Below are 22,872 nucleotides of genomic sequence, written 5' to 3'. Positions count from 1 at the left end.
GATAACATGACTGGAGCTGAGATCATGAACGACCTGATGAGTGACGAGACTGAGAAACAAAAGTACCTGGAGACCAATTACTGAAAATGGAAAGAGGAAAAAGATCTGACAAATCGTAAATTAAAGAAGGAAATTGGAGTACAATTAAAATCCCACGACGGTAGATGCTTTGAATCCGTGGGAGGTTGCGGAGCTGCAAGAGGTAGTCCCTCTTTCCATCACAAGCTCTTTTTAGTTTTAGAAAGCACTTGTCTTGGTCCTGACGGAAACATTACAAGATTAAAGTACAATAAAAGCTGCAAGCAGCGATGAACGGGCCCTCGCACCCTTGTGCACGTTCAGGCTGCAGTGGAAGCGCTTGTGTGACTCGCATGTAGATTCTTCAGGCCTGGACATTTAGCGGATGACACCACCCACCACTCTCTATACCAAACCATTGAAAAGTTATGGCAGAAAGTAGGAACTGTCAAATATGGACCAATCAGATGAAGGGGCGGGGCTAATTTGCACCAATTATGTTCAAGGAATCAAACCATGTCAGATGACACCACCCACGAGCCCATTCAAAAGTTATAGGAACTATCAAATATGGACCAACCAGATGAAGGGGGGGTGCGATTTTTGGCGTCTATCGTTGCCACGGTAACGCTTTTGACTGAGAAAAGTAATGCGGGTTGTCGCAGGATCGAGACGCACATTTTGATGTATAACACACCTTGGTGCACGTTACGGTTCGGGCGAAGAAACGGCCGAAGAAATGGTATAAATTGCACCAAAATTACACGGTTAATTCAAAATGTCCGACTTCCTGTTCAGTTTCGGCCATGGCGCCAAGAGACTTCTTTACCGATTTTCGTGCATGTACGTCAAACCGTATTGTGGGGCTTGAGGCACAACGTTTTCTAGGGGGCGCTGTTGAGCCATTAGGCCACGCCCATTAATGCAAACCATTAAATATCAAATTTTTCGTCAGGCCTGGCTTGCGTGCAAAATGTGGTGACTTTTGGGGCACGTTTAGGGGGGCAAAAAGGCCCTCATTTCGTTGGAAAAATAAAAAAAAAACGAGAAAAAAAAAATTCATACAGATACAATAGGGCCTTTGCACTGTCAGTGCTCGGGCCCTAATTATCAGAGTAATTCATAAAGACAAACACTACAAAGAAGATTGAGCCACAGATGTTACACAAGACGGTTCAAAATATACTCCAAATGGCGACTTCATCGAAAAGATTTCTTACTGTGTTGTTTTAGGGAAGTTGTGTGGACCATGTTAGTCTGATTAGACATAATACAAAGTACGACTTTATTTAATCAAGCTCAGAAAAGTCAGATATGTTGTTACGGGCTACTAAAAGTCACATATTTACAGTCTCAGTTGGTAAGAGAAAATGAAAAGGTGTGACATGAGTCTTAGGCTATTTAATGGAGGAAATAGAAATGTGTCCCATTAGATTATAGCTTTTATGCATCCATCAATCTAGTCATGACCTTCTGCTTATTTAGTTAGATAAAGTGGGTAGCAGCCACGGCGGAGAGGCCAGACCTTCCCCAGAGCTTCTGGGAGAATACAGAGGTGTTCCCATGCCAGAGATATAGTATTATGAGGTTTAATATTGATTGATTGATTGATATCTTTACTTTGAACACAAGCACAAAAAATAAGATAACATGAAACAGCAAAACAATAAATTAAAAACATAAAAAGGAGAGTATACCTTCGTAAACAAAGTAGATGAGAATTAATAAATATAAATACCAAATGCATTAAGTGTCATTCTTGAAAAAGGAGTAAGAGGAAGTAATAAACATATTAAATCCTACCCCTAGTCTATATACATACATACATACATACATACATACATACATACATACATACATACATACATACATACATACATACATACATACATACATACATACATACATACATACATACATACATACATACATACATACATACATACATACATACATACATACATACATACATACATACATACATACATACATACATACATACATACATAACGTACGTACATACATACATAACGTACGTACATACATACATAACGTACGTACATACATACATAACGTACGTACATACATACATAAAATATTACTTTATCTTCAGGTTGGTAATGTGTGGTGTATGAAAATGGCTATTTTTAGGGAAGGATTGTCTCTTTCACATCAGTAAGGAGGATCCAGTGTTTCATTTCTTAAAGGAAGCATAGAAACTTTAGACAGTTCAACAAATATTTTGACAAATAAACCTTTGTACATAATCTTTACAAGACATTCATATATATATATATATATATATATATATATATATATATATATATATATATACCGGTATATATATTTGTAGAATTTATTTATGCAAAGCTTTGTGAGTGCTTGATGTTTGCAAATATACTATTATTATTATTTTTAGTTATTTTATGATTGTTTAGCATTCAGGGTTTGCTTCTCCGCATTTACAATAAAATCCAGCACGGTTGTAAAAGTCACTGCACTTGTTCCCACACAAACACCTGAATCAATCTACCATAAATCAATGTCATACAAGGCAGAAAACAAGTGAAGAAAATAACTAAATGTAGACAGAAAGTCTGTAATAACAAACTATTGTGGAAAAAAAAGAATGCTATTTGGCTTTATTTTTTTCCAAAATATCGGTGCAGGACATAAGTATGACCTGGAGATGAACTCAAAGTGGGTGCAGTTAAATAAAAACCCAGCAGATGGCGGTATAACTGTTTGGTACAAACTCACCTGCAGATTGAAAAGTGAAAATCTTTAAAGCCACATTTGGGTCAGGCAGCTGGAGGAATCAAGGTTGATGAGGAAATGACAAGTAAAAATGCATCATAACAATATTAATAAACTAAATTTACATCGCACTGTTCTAACCAATGTTGCAAAGTGCTTAACAGCAGTAGAGAATTCAGTTTAGTTCAATTCAGCTGTAATGATGTTCATGATTAGGTTTTAATGTGTATGTGTGCTTTGTGAGTATTAATGTGAGGATGTGTGTGAAAATGACCAGATGTGTGTTTTTAACCAGTGTGTGAGTTTTTACATGTTGATTTTATTATGTAAAAAACTTTGTATGAAAAGTGCTATATAAATAAAGTTTGATTTGATTAAACTTCAAATTAGTTTAATTAATATAAAACCAAAAAGCCATAATGATGATAAATGCCTACCTAAGGAAACAGATTGCATGAAAACTTTTCTTCGATGCAATCTTGTCCAGCAAAGTTTGTTAGAATGATATGAAACTGTGAGGCGTTTAGATCCCAGACATACCAGGGGTTTCTATGTAGGAGGAAGAATTTAAAATTCTCCTGGCGATCCTCTCCAGAACTGTCGCTGCAGCATTTTAGATCAAGACACTTCAGGTAAGCTTTTGACATTGTGCTGACGAAGAATTGGTGCAGAGTGGACTAGTTTTTTCCTGCATCACTTTGAGGAAGGCCTTTCCTTGCAGAAAGCAAAAAGCCTGGAAGTCATGGAAACTTGTTTAATGTGTGATTTAAAGGACAAGTTCCTGTCAAAAAGAACCAGATACAAAGATGAGGCCGTCCAGACATACTACTTCTAAAGTGCAAAGATCCAAATACAACAACTTGAGTCTTTTTTAAATTTTTTAAAGTTTAGCAGTGATATAAGAGTGAAATTTGACTTAACAAATACTCACCGGTACACGTCCTTAACTTAATAGTGTTTAAAGTAGGAGCCAGCAGCCATGTCAAGCGCCATCAAGCCGCTCTCCAGCAGCAAACCGCATCAGTATCAGTAGGTGAAATTACCAGCTGAAAAGAGAAGAAACAACTTCGGCATCGCTCCAAAGCTCGTTCAGATTAACTCATTTCCATCTGGGAAAAACAAACCTGACTTTCATTCCATATTCTGTTCCTCTTTTCTGCAAGGTCCTTTCCCAAATTCACTCTTCCTGTTTTATTTGGCTTCATTGACAAAGTCAGTTCACACTGTCACTCTATATTCTTGCATTGAATAATGTGATCTTCCATTTCCCAGATACATACAGTATACTGTATATTGCATATGATGTGGCAGAATTAACGTATGGGTAACTATTTTTACACACTCAAAGATAGAACAGTATGTGTGACAAATGTATTAAAATGCATTACAAGTCTGCTGCTAATAGAGAGCTGATTTTTACTGGGGGGGGGTCTCCAATTTAATCAAACCGACCAGACTAAAAGAAGCCATGTGTGTGAAATCAGGGCAGTTCAGCTTTATTTAAATGATGCGTCCACTGAGTCGGATCCAAACAAACAACAAATGCTTCACCGAGACTCTGCCTCGTTGTAAACGTCGTCAAGTTATTCTCCAACAATCCATCCTCTCCGGGGCGCTGGGCTCGCTCTCCTTCCAGCTATGGTAGGTGATTTAATGAACAATTATTAATGCAAATCATTAGATAACTTTGATCATTACACCACGTTAACGGCCTGATTTCCCCAGACGCCACGGCTGCGTGGAAACACCTGCTGTCAGTCGAGGACGAGTCATCCTTTCATAAAGCCTCTGCTGTCCTTTTAGCTCAAATGAAAAACTATCAAATCAAGGGTTGATTGTTAGTTTTTTGGACCCTGATTCTGCAGAGCACTTACAGAGCGAAGGCTCTATTGTATCTGTAGGAGTTCTTGTTGTTTTTCTCGTTTTTATTTTTTTTCTTCCAACGAAATGAGGGCCTTTTTGCCCCCCTAAACGTGCCCCAAAAGTCACCAAATTTTGCACGCAAGCCATGCCTGGCGAAAAATTTGATATTTAATCGTTTGCATTAATGGGCTGGGTCTGATGGCTCAACAGCGCCCCCCGGAAAACTTTGTGCCTCAAGCCCCACAATACGGTTTGACGTACATGCAGGAAAATCGGTACACACCTGTATCATGTCACAACTTAAAGAAAAGTCTCTTGGCGCCATGGCCAAAACCAAACAGGAAGTCGGCCATTTTGAATTAATCGTGTAATTTTGGCTCAATTTATGGCACTTCTTCGACCGTTAATACGGCCCGAACCGTAACGTGCACCCAGGTGTGTTATACATCAAAATGTGCGTCTCCATCCTGCAACGACGCACATTACTTTTCTCAGTCAAAAGTGTTACCGTGGCGACGCTAGAAGCCAAAAAGCGCGTCCCCCCTTCATCTGATTGGTCCATATTTGATAGTTCCTACTTTCTGCTATAACTTTTGAATGGTATGACATACAGAGTCGTGGGTGGTGTCATCGGACTCGGTTCTGACTCCTTGACTTTTATTGGTGAGAATTGCACGCGTGAGGGCCCGTTCATCGCTGCTTGCAGTTTTAATTTTTTTTTTTTTAAGGTTTTGTGGCTCTAGTGAGCTTTTTTTGAAGTGTAGACAGGAAGGGGGTAGAGAGAGAGAGAATGGGGACGATGTGCAGCAAAGGGCTGCAGACCGGGACTCCAACCCGCTGCTGGAGGACTGTAACCTCAGTACATGGGCTGCTTATTTTAACCACTGTGCCACCCAGCAGCGCAACACCTTATATGTATTTATGTTGATTTGAAGTTTTACCAAATGTTAAAATCTTCTAGGAAACAAGCTTTTTTTTCGTTTAAATTCTCTCTTGAAATGTAAAAAATGTTGAATTAAAAGGAGCGTACATTTTCTTTTTCGCTTTACTTTGGCAGCAGGTAACAGCGATTGAGTTGAGCAGAACCGGCCACTTGAAAGCAGTAATTCAAAAAAGAAAAAAAGGTTATTGATTTTTGTTGGCGTGAGAGTTACAGCATATTTACTGCTGGTATTTATCTTAATATACCTTCAACAGACACATGAACCTTCACATCAATAAAAAAAGACTGCATTGGATTGATGTGATTGATTGAAGCAGACTGGGAAGTTATTTTTGCAGCAAACAGATGGCTGTTGCACAAACGGAGTCATTGGCTCTTTAGTGAAGTGGCTGATGTGTCGATGCCGTTTTGTGTCGTACCAGCTGCACTGAAGTGCTTGGAGACAAAAGCATATGGACACATACCTTTTCTTTCTTTTTTCTTTCAAATGTAGGCAAATAGACACACACTCATGTACATTTAGCTTTCCCATGAACTGCATGGTAGAAAAGAGGATAATGAATAAAATCTCATCAGCTCCTGTTTAGAAGCCGAAGGGAGAGAGCATTAAGCTTAAGATGCAGATTGCAAATCTCATTTGTGGCATATCAGACTCAGAAATCCCTCACCTGTTCAAACAGGTAAGCAAATTGAATTATTAGGGTTAGGCTTAGTTAATTATTTCCACACATAATATGCAAACATAATATTTAGAAGACAAACGCGTTGAATATTTCCCAAACATTTCTGTTGCCTCACAGAGGGAGTGAGCCCATTACAGAGAGTGAACGGTGGGCCCATTAGAGGCACCCCTGAGTGTGGAGCGGGGATGCCCTCAAATTCAACTCACGCCGAGCCTCGACCAGCCAATTAAGCTGATGCAGAGCACATATCTGTGAGAAAGCACATCTACACGTGCAAATGCGCTCTGAAAGGCTAGTTATTCATTTAAAACATGAATGTGTCACTGTAATCTCATCTCCACACGTGGACTAAACAAGGGCAGAGAGTGTGTGTGGACATGTCAAATTGGAGGGGGAAAAAAGGCCAAGGCAAGAGAGGAATATGGAAGGCACATATGCAAGTATTGCTGATTTGACTTGCAGATGTGTCTTTGGTTCCTCTCTATCTGGAAGCGCCGTGACGATGAGCTATTCTTGTTTGCACGGGGACTTTTTACTATAATTATCTGTTAATGGCACTTACCCCATCAACTGCTGCTCTAGTGAGTTCCTCTGCAGGCACGGTCCCCCTCGTGCATGCAACTGCATTAAAGCCAGAGTCTGACGTGAACAAACATGCAACCATGCACTTAGAGATGCATCTATTAACACAGACAGGCAAAAGAAAAATGAAAAGCTGCACACACAGTTAAAGAGGAATCCACAAACAGGCAGAAATAACCAAGTGCAGCAATGGCTAGACACACAAACACACAAATCCAGCACCATATCGCTGCCCCCCCTGTCTGCCCCCATGGCTAATCTGTGCAACTTATTATCCAGGAGATAATAGAAACTGTCATCCGTGAGGGGAAGGCGTGAGGAGGAGGCAGAGGAGCGGCCGTGCGCTCGCTGCATTTTTAAGCAGACGGAGACTTTATTGCAGTGAGTATGTGGCTCATTGTGAGCAGCCACTTTCACAAAGTCAAAGCACCTACTGCAACAACTGGTGGCACCATTTAGAAAGGAAGGAGGAGAAGTGCTGATGGAAGTGTAATGAAATGGACCAAAAAGAGATGGGGAGTGGAAAAATGGGGGATGCAAACGGGAAGAGCCGTTTGTAAAGCAATTCAATTGCTAATTTTGTGAAATTGCTGTCACACAGAAAAGCATAAACCTGCATTTCAAAAGCAAAGAAGATGCTAATGAGAGAGAAATCAGGGTAATGGACAACTAACAGAGTTCGTACAGCAGGACAAAAGCCCGGACTCTGCTTTATGCAACTATGTTTAACATAAAGCTGTTTGTTGTGTAAATAAAATAGCAGATTGAGCCTGAGTTTGGCATGTTGTTAAAATCACAGCTTCGAGGATTAAAGCACGAGTTTAAAAGAGACTTGAAGTCAGCAAAACATACAGCTGAACAAGACGGCAGCATGTTCAACACAACGTCAGAGCAGTCTTCAGAGCTTCCAAGATAACAAAACCGACACTCGGGAGAAACATCCAGCATCTTGAATTATGACGCAAAACAATCCTGATTCTAAGTCACTTGGGGTAAATTCAACAAGCAACAAACATTAACTTTAATGACACTTGATTTTAGAGCTCAGATTTTAGAGTAGAATTCCAAAAGTTCAGAGATAAATACAAAAAAAACTCCCTCCATTAGCGTCCACGGATGTGTCATCAGGCCAGAGGGCAGCAGCCTGAGGGGTGAGGTGTAAAAAGAGGCTTCTTTCCAGCAAAACTGTCTGGTAGCATCAGGAATACTAAGAAACAACACAATATATAACAAATGAAAAGTCTGCAGGGAAAGGTCTCAAAACTGCTGCTACAACAGTTTGCAAGAAGCTTCACAGTCATGAGACTGCAGAGAAGACGCTCAGTGAGAGAAGTCAGTGAAGGTTACTGTAGAGTGTATAAAAATAAAATGTACTAGATTTTAAGAGTTAAAAGCGCTCGGGGGGGTATGAGCTCCACACTAAATCCAGAGGGCCTCTGTGAGAGAAGATCAAGGAAAGCAAGGCTACGAAAAAAAAATAGCACAAAAAGAAGAGATGACGATTTGCATACAGTAGTGTCATGGAAAAGTCACAGTAGGAAACCAGACCTGGATCTCTAGGAGTGCAGTCGACAAGTCTCCAGGTGATGCTGCGACGGCCAGAAGAAAAAGTAGCTCCTATAAAACATGCTGGAGGTTTTATCATGTTGCTTCTGCAGTCAGAGACATTTAATCCGTCATAAAAATTAAATCAGAGACTTATCATATCTAGGATTGAAACCTGACATCCAGTGTCAAAACAGAAAGTTTGAGGTTTGCAAAGAAGCTGCATAGACGTTTCAACTCACACTCACCTGCCACTTCAGATACATTTGTCTTAGTGCATCCCCATTTTTGTGTTTTATCTTTTTATGTATTAAAATATAAAAACAAAAGCAGTTTCATTTGGCAATCTTCAGCTGCGCATCATCATGCAAATTGCGTTTCTCAATATATTTAAATATTTTTGGACCCAAAATTCAGAATAAAAGTAAAGATCCCAACAATCATTTCAGCCTTTATTTAGCAGTTTCATACACAAAAATACCTCACCTAAAATTGTGTACTAAATGCAGACCAACTCTCTGGGGAGGAGGAGAACACGCTGCAGTGAACTCTGCTGCTCCCAAGTGACTTTTATAGGCTGAATCTTTTTTTTTGTCAGCCCCAGACTTGGGGTTCAATTGTTTGCCGACAGGTTGAACAATGATATATTTTAGACGATTTAAAAAAAAAAAAAGATTTTTAAACTTATTTTATCAGAAGTTAATATATTTCATCCAGTAAACTGACATTTTTGCTGATTTCACTGCTGTTTTTACCTGAACTTACCTGAAATATAAAGAAGGCTTCCCAAAGTGCGACCCACGGGGAAAGAGGAAACCGAAGATGTGCACGTTGATAGATGTCTCAGTTGGATACCTACTGATATCCTGACCTGCAACCCCCCCTGCCTCTGACCACCTCAGTGTCTGCTGTCTACATGTTTATATAGACATCCCTGTAGTGCACCAGTTAGCCATTGTGTCTGTGTCTCCTCTCTCTGCTCTTCATTCTGTCTGATCTCTATTCCTGCTCTGCCCAGCTAGTCTTCAGCAGGACTTTCCCTTATGATTCAGGTCCTGGTCCAGGTTTCATCCCTGCCATTGTTTATGTTTATGTAATGATTGCTCGGGGGTCGTGTTCTGGGTCTCTGGAAAGCGCCTAGAGACAACTTCTGTTGTAATAGACGCTATATAAATAAAATTGAATTGAATTTAACCTGCAGCCTTTACAATGAATGAAACCCTGCAAAATCACAGAAAGAATAGCAGGTGCATCAACAATGCCTTTATTCTTTAAAACCATGATGAGCTTCGTAGGATCAGATTCTTTGACATCTTCACCAGATGCCAGAGGTGGTTCGGGTATGTGGTTAGGACACCTCCTGGATGTCACCCTGGGGCGATGTTACAGGCGTGTCCAGCTAGTAGGCGGTCCGTGGGATCCTCAAGGACACTTTCACACACTGAAGGATCCAACAACAAACTTCCTATGAGGAGATCAGTACTGATCCTTCAGTCACGTCTGTACAGCGCCTGTCCCTCTTGTCCCTCTGTAGGCCCCAGTTGTAGTTTGTAGATTTGTTGGTTTGCTTGTGTGTTTCCCCGCTCAAGACGGTCGGCCAGTTCTTCATTGAGACCCCGGATCTCTGAGATCAGTTGGGACTTTAAGCCCAGTTCCTCCTGGGGGAAGCTGTGATTTCAGCAGTTTGCCTCCTTGTCCTGTTGCAACTGATCTGGCCTCTTTTTCATTTGCGTACATCTAGACCTGGTGGTTAAGAGCTTACCTTGATAAACAGTGAGACCGTACCAGGATCTCTGCTCTAGTTAGGGCCCGAGCACTCACAGTGCACAGGCCCTATTGTATCTGTAGGAATTCTTTATTCTTTCTTCTGACGAAATGAGGGCCTTTTTGCCCCCTTAAACGTGCCCCAAAAGTCACCACATTTTGCATGCAAGCCAGGCCTGGTGAAAAAATGTATATTTAATGGTTTGCATTAATGGGCGTGACCTAATGGCTCAACAGCGCCCCCTAGAAAACTTTGTGCCTCAAACCCCACAATACGGTTTGACGTACATGCACGAAAACTGCTACACACCTGTATCATGTTGCAACTTAAAGAAAAGTCTCTGGGCAACATGGCCGAAACCGAACAGGAAGCGAATTGAAAACCATTTTCAATTAATCATGTAATTTTGGCGCAATTTATGCCATTCCTTCGGCAGTTAATACGGCCCGAACCGTAACGTGCACCCAGGTGTGCTATACATCAAAATGTGCGTCTCCATCCTGCGACAACGCGCATTACTTTTCTCTTTCAAAAGCGTTACCGTGGCGACGCTAGACGCCAAAAAGCGCAAAAAGCTAATTTTGCATGCAAGCCAGGCCTGTAAGAGACCTGTCAATGTTATACCTCATCTTTTACCTGGTGACGGCTGGAAAAACCTCCAGCAAGCCCCAGGGATCCTGAACAGGATGAAGTGGGAAATGGATGGAAGCTTGAATATTCATCCTAGACAAATCTATGGCATCAGATAGTTCAATGCCAAATGCATTGCGAATCAAAACTAAAATCCAGAATTCCAGAAAGCAGGAAATCCAAATCTCTAACCAAGTGTGCAAATCAACTTCCATAGTTATAAAACCATCTCCGTTTTTGAACCAACTTCTCAGTTGCGCTTTTTCTTTTAGCAGTTGCAATACTGAAACAAGTCTCAAATCAGCGCTGCGTCAATCTACAGCTGGGAGGCGGGACATAGCCAACACCTAGTAGCCCAATGGCTACTGAATAACTCAGCGCCTAAAAGCGCCATTTATGCTTCTCGGTCATGGTGTCGCGATGCAGAGCCTCTCCATCGATCCAACACTTCTGCAGAGCCCTGCGTCGCCTGACCACATGAAACATGAGTGCTTGACGTTGAGCTTGACGGTCCTTTGAACCGGTTCAGGACCCGAGGAGGCCGCTCCTTCCAGGCTGTTGCACCGAGGATCTGGAAGGCGGTTCCCCTCTCCTTACGGTCCTTGGACTTTGTTGATGCTTTAAAAAGTAATTTCAAAACCGACTTCCTAAAACCAAAGCAGATTAGGGGGTGTTTATGACCATGTTATTTTAATCTTATCCTTTGTATTTTATTGTTCTTTTGTGAAGCACTTTGTGACGTCTGTCTGTGAAAGGCGATATATAAATTAACTTTTACTTACTTTTAAAAGATTTTCCACAGCTATTTCTTCTTCGTCGGTTTCAGGTTGAGATGAACAAGAGTGTGCCACAAATTATTTAAAAACAACTGATGCTCAACTTTTATCAGTTCCAATCAAGCACCAACCATCTTACTTCCTCACAGAGGAACTGATGCAGAACTAAGTTTCATTGCAGTTCCTCGGTGGCCGCTAGAGGCTGTTTGCTAAAGCGAGTTGATCTCCATTGACTCCAATGTTAAAATGTCCAACTTCAGAGCAAAATATTACTACTAGTATTATATTGAGATTAAACAGCAAGTATTGGCAGCTAATGATGCTGTAAGGACCAATCAGCTCCCAGAATGCTGATAGAACTGCTTTCAGAAACATCATGTGGGTCAGAATTACCAAACAGATCCAGGGAGGAAACAGAGACGGATGAAATCGGTTTTATTTTTTCCCACATTCCGTTTTTATTTGTTCCATTTTCGGTCTATTTTGGTTTTAAATTTTTGAGCATTTGGTTTTTAGCATTTTTTGCAAATGTAACCCCAAGACAGTATATAAAGTAATGAAATATAGACAATTTATGCAATTATAACCTAACACTTTAATGCTTTTATACCTTTAAACATATTTAAAGGCAAAAACATGGCACTAGTTATTCTCGTATCCAACAAAACATTCCTTTTTTAGGGATAAACAAAAAAATAAAAGTTGTAATGTAATGATGAAAAAAAAAACATAAATAAATTTAAAAAAAAAAAAAAAAAAAACCCCCCCCCCCCCCCCCCCCCCCCAAAAAAAATTAAAAAAATAGTTCTTTAGACATATGAATTGATTTTTAGGAATTAATATGAGAATCGATTTAGAATTGGGAAATCGATTTTTTCAAAACAGGCCTAGCGGTTATCACTTCCTCATCTATAATCATCACGTTACTGTGCTAAGCGAAGCAACCACGTGTTTGCACGTCCATTTTTATTTAGTCTTTGGTTCCAGCATGTGTAATTAAACTTTACTCGATCCATTGTAATGTTTGAGCTACATACAGGAAGTAAAGAAAGGGAAACTTGGCGCTGCGATCATGGGGAACCTGCAAGTGATGTCTGTCCCTTCTTTATCACATCTAATGAAGTTGTTAATGTCGCCTTTACTAATGTTAACAACTCCATCAACACTGAGTCAACACTGAGTTATTCAGTAGTCAATTAACTTTTGAGCAGTTAGAGATTTTGATTTCTCTGGTTTTGGTCCCCAAATTTTGTTTTTTAATTGGCGATGCATTAGGCGCTGAATTGACACAGCACAAGTCAGTAATGCTCATCTTATCTCAAATCTAAGAAAGATGGCCTATTTATCTGAATTCAAACGCAGCTCATGACTTTTCATGACAGTAAAATCTACCTGGTTGTCTAACATATTCATCAAAATAAAACAAAATTGTAATTTGAATGAGGTTTCAGTTGCCGAATGTTCTTTGAACCCTTGCTTACTGTATAGCGGAATTTTAACAATCAAACACAGAAAATATTCAGTAAAATATGAATGCCTCCACATGCTGCGACTGAAGAAATAAAGTGCGAACCAATTTTTCTTAAGGCATGCAATAAAACTTGTACTAACATTATGAACCTTCAATGCAACCCTGGAGCTGCACTGACTTGTGTGATGTTTCGGGGGAAATGAAGCACAGGCAGGTTGGAATCTTCAGAGAGAAGGAACAACTCGTAGGCCACAGGGCGTCCCGGCTCTGCATGCTGCCTCATCCATAAACCTGCGGTAAACAGTCCCTCCTCGCTACTCTTCAGGGACTCCACTCATCCCTTAACTCCTGTCACTTATTTTCCTGTCTCCTCGTTTTGCTCATTTTTCTTCACCTGCATTTTGACTTCCGTTCTTTTTACCCGGGAGGTTTTGCAACGTTGATGAATAGTGGTTAAACCTTATCCAACATCAAAAAGAAACAAAAGCCTGTAGAGGATTTGAGACACAAAACACCAAAAAGCAACAATTCATCGGTGGAATATCACTCATCAGGACACACGTTGAGCTGGATCAGGATTTGTTTATTGAAGACCAAGTGAACTGTCTTGACTGTAATTGTCACTTGATCCAACTTGTACCAATGAAATTACCTTCATAAAAGCACATTTTTGTCAGTTTGTTGATGTGGCGTATTCAGGTGTTTAACACTTTGCCAAGGAGGAATGATATCAGCAATGATCTTAGACACACAGCAGTTGCTGTCAAGTTTGTCTGAAAATGGTTATAGGACCATTTCCAAGCTCGAGTCCATCTTTCAACAGCAGGGATGATTATTCAAAAGTGGAAAACAGTCAGGACAGTTGCCAGACTTCCCTGGAGATGACATCCCAGCAAGTTCGCTGCAAGGTCAAACCAGGCAACTCTCAGAGGAAAAAAACAAAACAAAACAAAACCCAAGCACTTCTTCTCAGATGCTGCAGGCTTCATCAGTGAAAAAAAAAAAAAGAATATGGTTGAAGGTTTTTAAAGCAGCAGAACATCACATATCAACTGTCAAGCGCAGTGGAGGAGGAATTGTTTTGCAGACTCATTACAGAAAACGGACACTAGGGCTGTGCGATTAATCGATTTTAAATCTAAATCGGATTTATTAATCCAGACGATATTAAAAAAAGGAAAATCGGAAAATCGATTTTCCTTTTTTGCAGCTGGCTGCATTACAGACAGAGCTCGTCTATTCATCTTTGTTTGGTCAAGAAAATTATAAATGTTGTCACTTTACTAAACTCAAGGAGGATTTACAGTATCTTTCAATTGCACTTAAAATAAAGATAAAATATTTGAAACAATTTATTCCATTGTCTTTTGTAGTTTTACCAAAAAAATCGAAATCGAAAATTGGGTTTTCAGAGAAAAAAAAAAAAATCGGGATTTTATTTTTGTCCAAAATCGCCCAGCCCTAACGGACACATTACAATCATCAAATCTGAACTGTTATACTCATGTAAACTGTGATGTGCTGTTATGTGCCGTTAAGGCTTTTACATTAAAGTTACAAGAGAAAAAGAAGAAAGAGAAAGAGCCGAGGTGTTCAGAAGTCCGACTCCAAGCCTTTACCTGACTGAAATGACGCTTCGGACCCGAGTCAAGCTTCTTGTAAATGACTGCAGACCTGAATGAAGTCAAGCATCATTGCTGACGTTCCTGCACGGGACCTTAAATCTTGGAAATCATTCTCAGCGGAGAGAATGGTGTCTCAGCGGTTTGAAAGCTGTAAACCAAGAACCGCAGGTGCAGATTCCTTTTCAAGTTTAGACATTTAGTGTGTGTCAGACTGTTTTGTGCTATGTGGGTTGAATAAAAAAATGAAATAGATACAACTGCTGTCGATGCTCCAGAGCTCTGTCAGATGAAATATCATGAAACACAACAGCAGACTCCAAGAAAACCACCGACGGATGATGCAACTGCGCCACATGTCATGTTAAATGGATATTTCTTGTAAATAACAGCTGAGGCAAGGTGGGCTCATTTTTGTTAAACGCCTGTTACCATGGCACCTCTTTCCTCTTACAGCAAGGAGAGGAATCAAGGGGGTGAAACATTAAAGGTTTTCTATCAACGTGTTTCATCCCTGGTACCAACCTTCAATAGTGGATTATTCCTGTATGTGTTTAGCGGCAACAGGTTAAAATAAGTCCTCAACATTCACCTCAATTAAATACATTTCCAGAGGTGTCAAGTAACGAAGTACAAATACTTTGTTACTTACTTAAGTAGAAATTTTGGTTATCTATACTTCACTGGAGTAATTATTTTTCAGACGACTTTTTACTTTTACTCCTTACATTTTCACGCAATTATCTGTACTTTTTACTCCTTACATTTTAAAAACAGCCTCGTTACTGTATTTCATTTTGGCCTTTAAAAAAAAACTATCCAGTTAAATTGCTCCATCCGGATAGAGTGAATTTGGTTGTGGTTGTTTCAGATGTTCTTGTCCAGTTTTGTTCTTACATCCGTTCCCTCAGATTCCTGCAACTAAACTTGGATGTACATTCCAATAAAGGTTAGGATAAATGATAACATGCCTCTGAAGTTTGACTTTTTGCACCATTACAATACTTATAGGCAACTAGTCATCATATCTTCTGCTCTCTGAAACACATGTTAATGCTCAAATAGTACACATACAGTATATGGTTCTTTAATATATTTGCATTATACTAAGATGCATTCATTTTCAATGGCTTTTGTCCTTAATGGCTTTTTTCCCCCTTACATTACTTTTACTTTTATACTTTAAGTAGTTTTGAAACCAGTACTTTTATACTTTTACTTGAGTAAAAAACTTGAGTTGATACTTCAACTTCTACAGGAGTATTTTTAAACTCTAGTATCTATACTTCTACCTGAGTAATGAATGTGAATACTTTTGACACCTCTGTACATTTCAATGACCTCACCTATATAGACTGTCTACTCGGGATCTATGAATGTAGATGCTTTGTAGAGTACACAATATCCACCTAATAAATAAAATAAATCAGTAAATAAACACATGTGGGTCCAAGATGCAAGGAGGCACAAAGGACAGTGTCAACGCTGAAAGGTTGGAGAGTTTTTATAAATTTAATATATCAATATATAGAGATATTTATCAACAGCCTGATTTCATAGAAACGAGAGTGAGACCATTTGGCATACAGTACAGATATTTCAGGTTAAGTACAGAAGTTTCTACGTTTTAATCCCCCACCCCCCCAAAAAAAAGTACCAGTTAACAACCCGCGCCCGCCCATAAACACACAACACAGAGAAACAGAAAGTGTACAAGTGTAGAGGAGCACAAAACAAGGCACCAATAAATTAAAATGACCCCTCTTTTAAAAAAGAAAAAAAAAGAAGACAATTAAATTTAACAGTAGTTTTAACACTAAAGACTTCAGTACTGTTAAAGAGCTAAAATAAAAAGAGAGAGTAAAACAAACGGAACAAACAGGAGAAAAATAAAGTAAAAACACTTTGGCAGATTATTAATTTTTAGTTACAATCAAGTAGTAAAGAAACCCAGTGTTCTCGTGTACAAATAAATTCATATACTGTGTCGTCTACACTCTTTTTTTTTCCCTCTTTCTTTCTTTACGCCAAAACTTTATGTACATTTTCTTACAGATACATTTAAAACATTATCAAAAAAGTTTCTGCTGTATGAAAACTCATTATTTACAAGTCGCGATTCAAAACCAGCGGACTGTGCCAGTCGCCCCCCTACCCCACCCAAACCCCCCCTTTACTTCCTTCCCTACTAAAATGTTATCTCTTTACACAGTGCAGAAGGCTTTTTGAAAAGTTATGTGCAACAAACAGCATAAAAAAATGCCTGTCGTGTGGCTGAGGAATGGACAGAGCTTCCAATGTTTGTTTCCTTTCTCTTAGATTTCCTTGCGGGCAATATTCAAGGTGAAAATAAAAACAATCAAGGTGGACAGAATCTGGAGAGAAAAGAGAAGAAAATGCAGTGACTTCTAGTTTTAAAATATCAAGTTAGGACAAAATGTGTTGCCAAACCCATCCAAAGATTTACAGTAAAAACACTTTTACAACGTCTCCATTGCCGTCGTCCGCCTCACAACCTTCAATTTTACACTGGCTGGTAGAAAAATGTAGGCGACCAAAACACTGCCCTTCAAGTATTCAAACATCAAGTAGATCAAATGTGACACTGGGAATGGTCCGGTGAGAACAGAGCGACGACTACAACTCACGAGCAGATTCACAGTCTAACGAAAAAAAAAAAAAAACACATGGTAAGAACAGGAACCAGCCGATCGAGGAAAGTCACCGGGTGACAAAGAGCTGAAAGTTTCCCTCAAAAAGTCCCAAAAAAGCGTCGCCGGAGGGCGAAGCTGTTCGTCTCGACTCAGCGTTGATTGCCTGCCAGTCTGCTGGTTCACATTTAGGAAGGTTTTTGTTCCCAGCTCTGACGGGGTTTCCTTATTACTCATAGGGGGTTCCAGTTTATTTCCTCCAGTGTTGAATTCTTCTCTCTACCGAAGGACCGAGAGCCTGAGCTGAAGGGGGAGATGGCCGAGATGAAGAAATGAGCAAAAGAAAGAGAGAGCACGGAGGTGGCGGCGCTGACTTTCAGTAGTACGATGATCAGGGAGAAAGCCGGAACCTCGTGCTGGTTGGAGATGAGACGCAACGATGCATGGAGAGATGCAGTTGTGAGTGAGTGAGTCAGTGAGTGAATGAGTGAGTGAGTGAGTGAGTGAGTGAATGAGTGGTGTTTGAAAGCATCGAAAGAACAAAAACAACAACACTGAAGTACGGCGAGGAAAAGACTGGAGCTACGGTACATCTAAGACAAGGGGCACAAATCAGGAGTTTTCAAGTTATCAGGACTGTTAGTAGTTACTGAGTTAGGCTAAAAACATGCAACAGAATTTTGACTTATTTTTTTTAATACAGAAACCGTTGAATAGCTCATTTTATGCTATTTTGGGATCTATTTACCTTGAGCAGAGTTTGATTTAGATTTAAGAAAAAGCCTTAAAACTAGACTTAAAACAAATAAAAAAACAAACGCATAGGGCTCATGTGTGGTCCAGATATGATTGTCCTGTACTTAGTCCACTCGGTGAGCTCAGGTGTCACATCATAGACATGGAACTATTTAAATAAAAAAAAGAATAGGCCAAGCCCTCAGGTTCTGAATCTATTGACAATATTGTCAGTCACCTATGACTTAATATGCTACTAGGTGGCATAAAAGATGAATATATGATGCTACGTATCATTTTTGAACATTTTAAAGTCAGAAAAGGCATAATTTGGAGCTTTTAAGACCGGAGAAGTTAAATATGTAGATGTGCAGGTTAATCAGTAGTTGTTCTGGTCAAGTGTGCACAGTACCTACACTGTAAAACATTAACATTCTATCACCCAGAAACGACAAGTAGTTAAAGCTAAATTACAACAGTGTTTATAACGTTTAGGTGAAGCAACGCACTCAGCCGTGTTTTCTACCAGAGATTTTTCGGATGTTTTATTTTAACTTCTGCTTAAATACACAGCCGTGCGATGCGATAGCTGCTTACTGCGACTGCAGCGTAAATGTGCGTTCTCATTATACAGCAGGTTGCCACCGGCAACAACAACAGTTTAACAGTTTAAGCCAACAAAGAGACACGAGCCAGACGGTGTTGATCAGCATTCAACAACCAACTGTAATTGGAGTTATTCAACGCCGGACTCAAAATTAAATACAGCAATCCCTCATTTTCCGCGGCAAAAAGAACCCGTGATAAGTGAAATCTGCGAAGTAGCAACCTTTTTTTTTTTTTTTTTACAATTATTATACAAGGCTTCAAATTGCGGAGATCAGCCCCGCCCCACTGCGACCCGAGTAATTGGATTTGAACGGGAGAAAATGAAAAAGTACAGTAGGACAAATTGTGACTTGCGGGTATTTCACTGCTCTTCTGATGCTGCTGCATCCTGACTCGCTCTGTAGCATCTTTTTCTCCTAAAGCCCGCGGTGCAGGTGTGTTTTTTCGAGAGAACATAGTTATGGGTCGTTGTTGTCGCTCTTTTTTCTTCAGGGCAAAAAGATTCTTATAAACCGACATGCCACCATGGATTATATTTGAGGACTGTAATGAACGATTCATCAAGGGTCCCGTTCTTGCGCTGCTGCTGAAGCTCATTGCTCATTGTTCTCAGCATTGTTGCTAAGCAACCAACGTTATTGACACAGGAAGTGAAGAAGCGGGGAGACTGTTTAGCCAATCAGAATGCAGAACACGATGCACGATGCAAATCCGCGAAGCAGCGAGACGTGAAAGGTGAACCGCGTTATAGCGAGGGATTACTGTACGCAAAATGAAATCACCATCATCACCTAAATACCATTTTTAGGAAACATAACCGAATATTTGACTTAAAGTACAACCAGAAGTTTTTTTGAAACTATACTATAACTTTCAAAAGACGAACTTAAAATTTGTAAAAAGATTCTTGAGAAAAAGTACCACAAATTTCTTGATAACTACACGCAGGATTCCCTGCTGCATCGTTGTATGTGGCTCTCCAAGCAGCAAATGCTGTAACAATGCTGGTGGACGTCAAGAAAATAAGAAACAAAACACTGTCCCACACTGATATTGCGTCTCACGTACCTAAACAAACATTAGTACCAATATTATAGTAATACAAGACCTCAACATAAATGAACTGCAGCGACTCCCAGCATCTGTAACTGCAGAAAGTCGTTACGGAGCAGGACTCATAAAAAAATAGAAATTGTATTTGCATGAAAGTACCGTATTGACCCGAATATAAGACGACCCTGAATGTAAGACGACCCCCTCTTTTTCAAGACTCAAATTTGAAAAAAGACTTTTTTTTAACACCAAATTAAATTTTTATACAGAAAATAATTACAGTACATCTGAAACAAATGATTATAACAATATATTTGAAAGAAAAAGCATGTTATTTGGCCTCATTCAAATCATGATCTTGATGTTTGCATCATAACTTCTTCGACCCACTTTTCTCCAGATTGTCACTACGTTTCTCCACGTTTCTGTTATCTCTTCTGTTATTTTCTTCTCTTTTCTTTCTTACCGCTATTTTTGTATTTTTCTTCTTCATGCTACTGTTATTTTTATTTTTATTCTTCGTGACAGGAGTTCGCTTTGGCCTGGGGAGTTAAGTTCAGCATTCGCTTTAAAGATATCTGGCGCCATCTAGCGTTGTGAATGGGTATAACGTCTAGACCCCGAATGTAAGACGACCCCCACTTTTTCAGTCTTATTTCAATGCAAAAAACCCCGTCTTATATTCGGGCCAATACGGTACTTGTTACTGTTCAAATGGACTCTGTAAATATGGAGCGACAGTCCTGCAGGTACGCAGAGGGCATAAGGTCCCGTCGTGGCCTATACAGCGCCAGCAATCACAGGCTGATAGAATGAATGAGCAAAGCTCCGGTCTGGACTTTGGCCCCGTCCTTCAGGGCAGACGGCTCCTCTGGAGGTGACCACAAAGTGGGCCGGCCAATCTGTCTTCACACTGTAGCTATAATAACTTTCCCACAATGTCACGCTCAGGCACCTTAATAAATAAGCAATTTATTCTCCTAACTGCAAACCCCCTCGGCATGGAAGCGGGCCTGCAGGTGAACATGGACACCCAGGGAAAGTGCAGGGTCTAAATCCAAAGCGGTCCATGATTCATTCCGCCGTCAAATTCAGCCGGGGATTTACTTCATCTTAAATTTCAGAGATGTGCGACCTGTGACGACTGACTTATATCCTTCCATCCTTGTTTTTACGTCTCCCTTTGGACTGGGAAGGGTTTTATTTTGCAAAATAGTACGTAAGCGTCATAGCAACACTAGACTCACTCGAGGCTTTTTGTTTGTTAAAAATCCCTTCCGGCCAAGGTACCAAACGCTATCAAACCTGTCTTCTGCAACATTTTATTTGCTCCATGTACAAAACAAAACAAGAGAAAGTGGTTCCCATTCCTGCTCCCTGTTGTCCTCAATCATCCTCTCCCGGATGGATGTGGGAAGAGTGATGCTGGAGAAGACGGCAATATACCTCGCAATCATGTCGCACAAGACACATATAGTACCTACGAATACACCATGGACTGAAAGGGGAGTGAGTGCCAGGATGCCACGACATAACACTGATAGATATCTGGCCAAGTAAATGACCCCACACTCATCTTCCAAGAAGGAACCCACTCCCTTGGGGTTGAGGTATAAATCCTCCCAGTCGTGTCCTGCCCAGCCATTTCAGTCTGTGCCTCTCTTTTCACTCTCTTGTGGGTTATCCCAGCTCCAATATTGGAGGGATATAAAAAAAAGCAACAACTTTACTATAAAACAGCAGGATCCCTGAATAATAACCATCATTAATCAGCTTTGCACAGTTACGGAGCGCGCAGCCTGCAGTGAGCCAGAACAGGAAGACTTTTTTTTGTGTCCAAGTTATTTCTTCACATTAAAGTTTAAGGAGATCAGTGAACGAGCCAAACAGGAGCCCTTATTCGCACAGCATATCTGAGATGTAAAATTATTGTTCATTTTAGTTAACAAGAGTGGAAGACAAACGTTCATCCATAACGATAGAAAAGCACAGCTTCATCCTGCACAAACAGTATATGTTCATTATAAATGTGCTTTTAACTGTCAACATGTTCAGGAAAAGATTAGATGATGTCCAGAATGAAGGAGTTGTTAATTGCTGTAAGTATCTATAATAGATGTCATGCCATTTTTATAATAACAGCCTCAACAAATTCACTACTGGAACACAACACGAGCAATTATTACAATTTTCATTAGGCGTAGATTCCATTTGAGTCGATGGCTGGAAGCATGTCTGGATCACACGTCTCCCTTGTACGCAGCTTTGAAATGAAATCAGTTCAGTCAACCCCGGCGTATTACTCATCTGCTCACACGAACAAAAAACAGGAAAACACTCAGGACCACCGCAGAATGCTCGGTGGCGGCGGCGTGGAGCGGTTTCCCTACGAACGGGGCCTGTTTTTCTGCATCATCTCATCCAGCTACGTTGTTTAATGAGGGGAAGGGAAAAAGCGGGGAAGTCGTCCTGCCAAAACAACGGGAAAAAAGAGGCAAAAGCCAGGGGTTGTGGAGAAACTGGGTCACTCAAGTTCAACGCTAGCGCCCTGCGTGTGTGTGTGTCTGTGTGTGTGGTGCAGGGCTTGAAGACGATGTCATGTCAAATCTATAAAAAGGTGATTGATTGAAAGACTAACACACAACACAGCTGGGTTTAGCTGTCAATGCTTATATTAGTGCTTTAAGTGCATTTTTAAAAAAAGGACAATCCAGTAATCCTTCGTTTTTCGCGGGGGTTATGTTCCAAAAAGAACCCGTGATACAGTAAGTGAAATCCCTGAAGTAGTAACCTTTTTTTTTTTTATAATTATTATACAAGGATTTGAACGGGAGAATTGGTTCAGAACGTTTTGTCTACATTACGGGTTTCGAAGAAAATTTGCAAGCTTAAATTTGGCAAGCTGTTTTACGTACATGTACAGTACTTATCAAACTGTAACGTTATTGACACACAGGAAGTGAAGAAGCAGGGAGACTGTTTATCCAATCAGAATGCAGAACACAACGCACAATGTAAATCCGTGAAGCAGCGAGACGTGAAAGGTGAAGCGCGTTGTAGCGAGGGATTACTGTATTCTCTGTGTTGTTGATATTTGTACACAAACCAGTTTTTTTGTAGAACAGCAACGAACATTTTTTGTGAATTGACACGAAACATTAGCAGCTTA

Source organism: Cololabis saira, chromosome 13 (assembly GCF_033807715.1).
Source record: "Cololabis saira isolate AMF1-May2022 chromosome 13, fColSai1.1, whole genome shotgun sequence".
Lineage (NCBI taxonomy): Eukaryota > Metazoa > Chordata > Actinopteri > Beloniformes > Belonidae > Cololabis > Cololabis saira.
The sequence above is the reverse complement of the archived record's forward strand: the minus strand, read 5'-3'. Positions refer to the sequence as shown.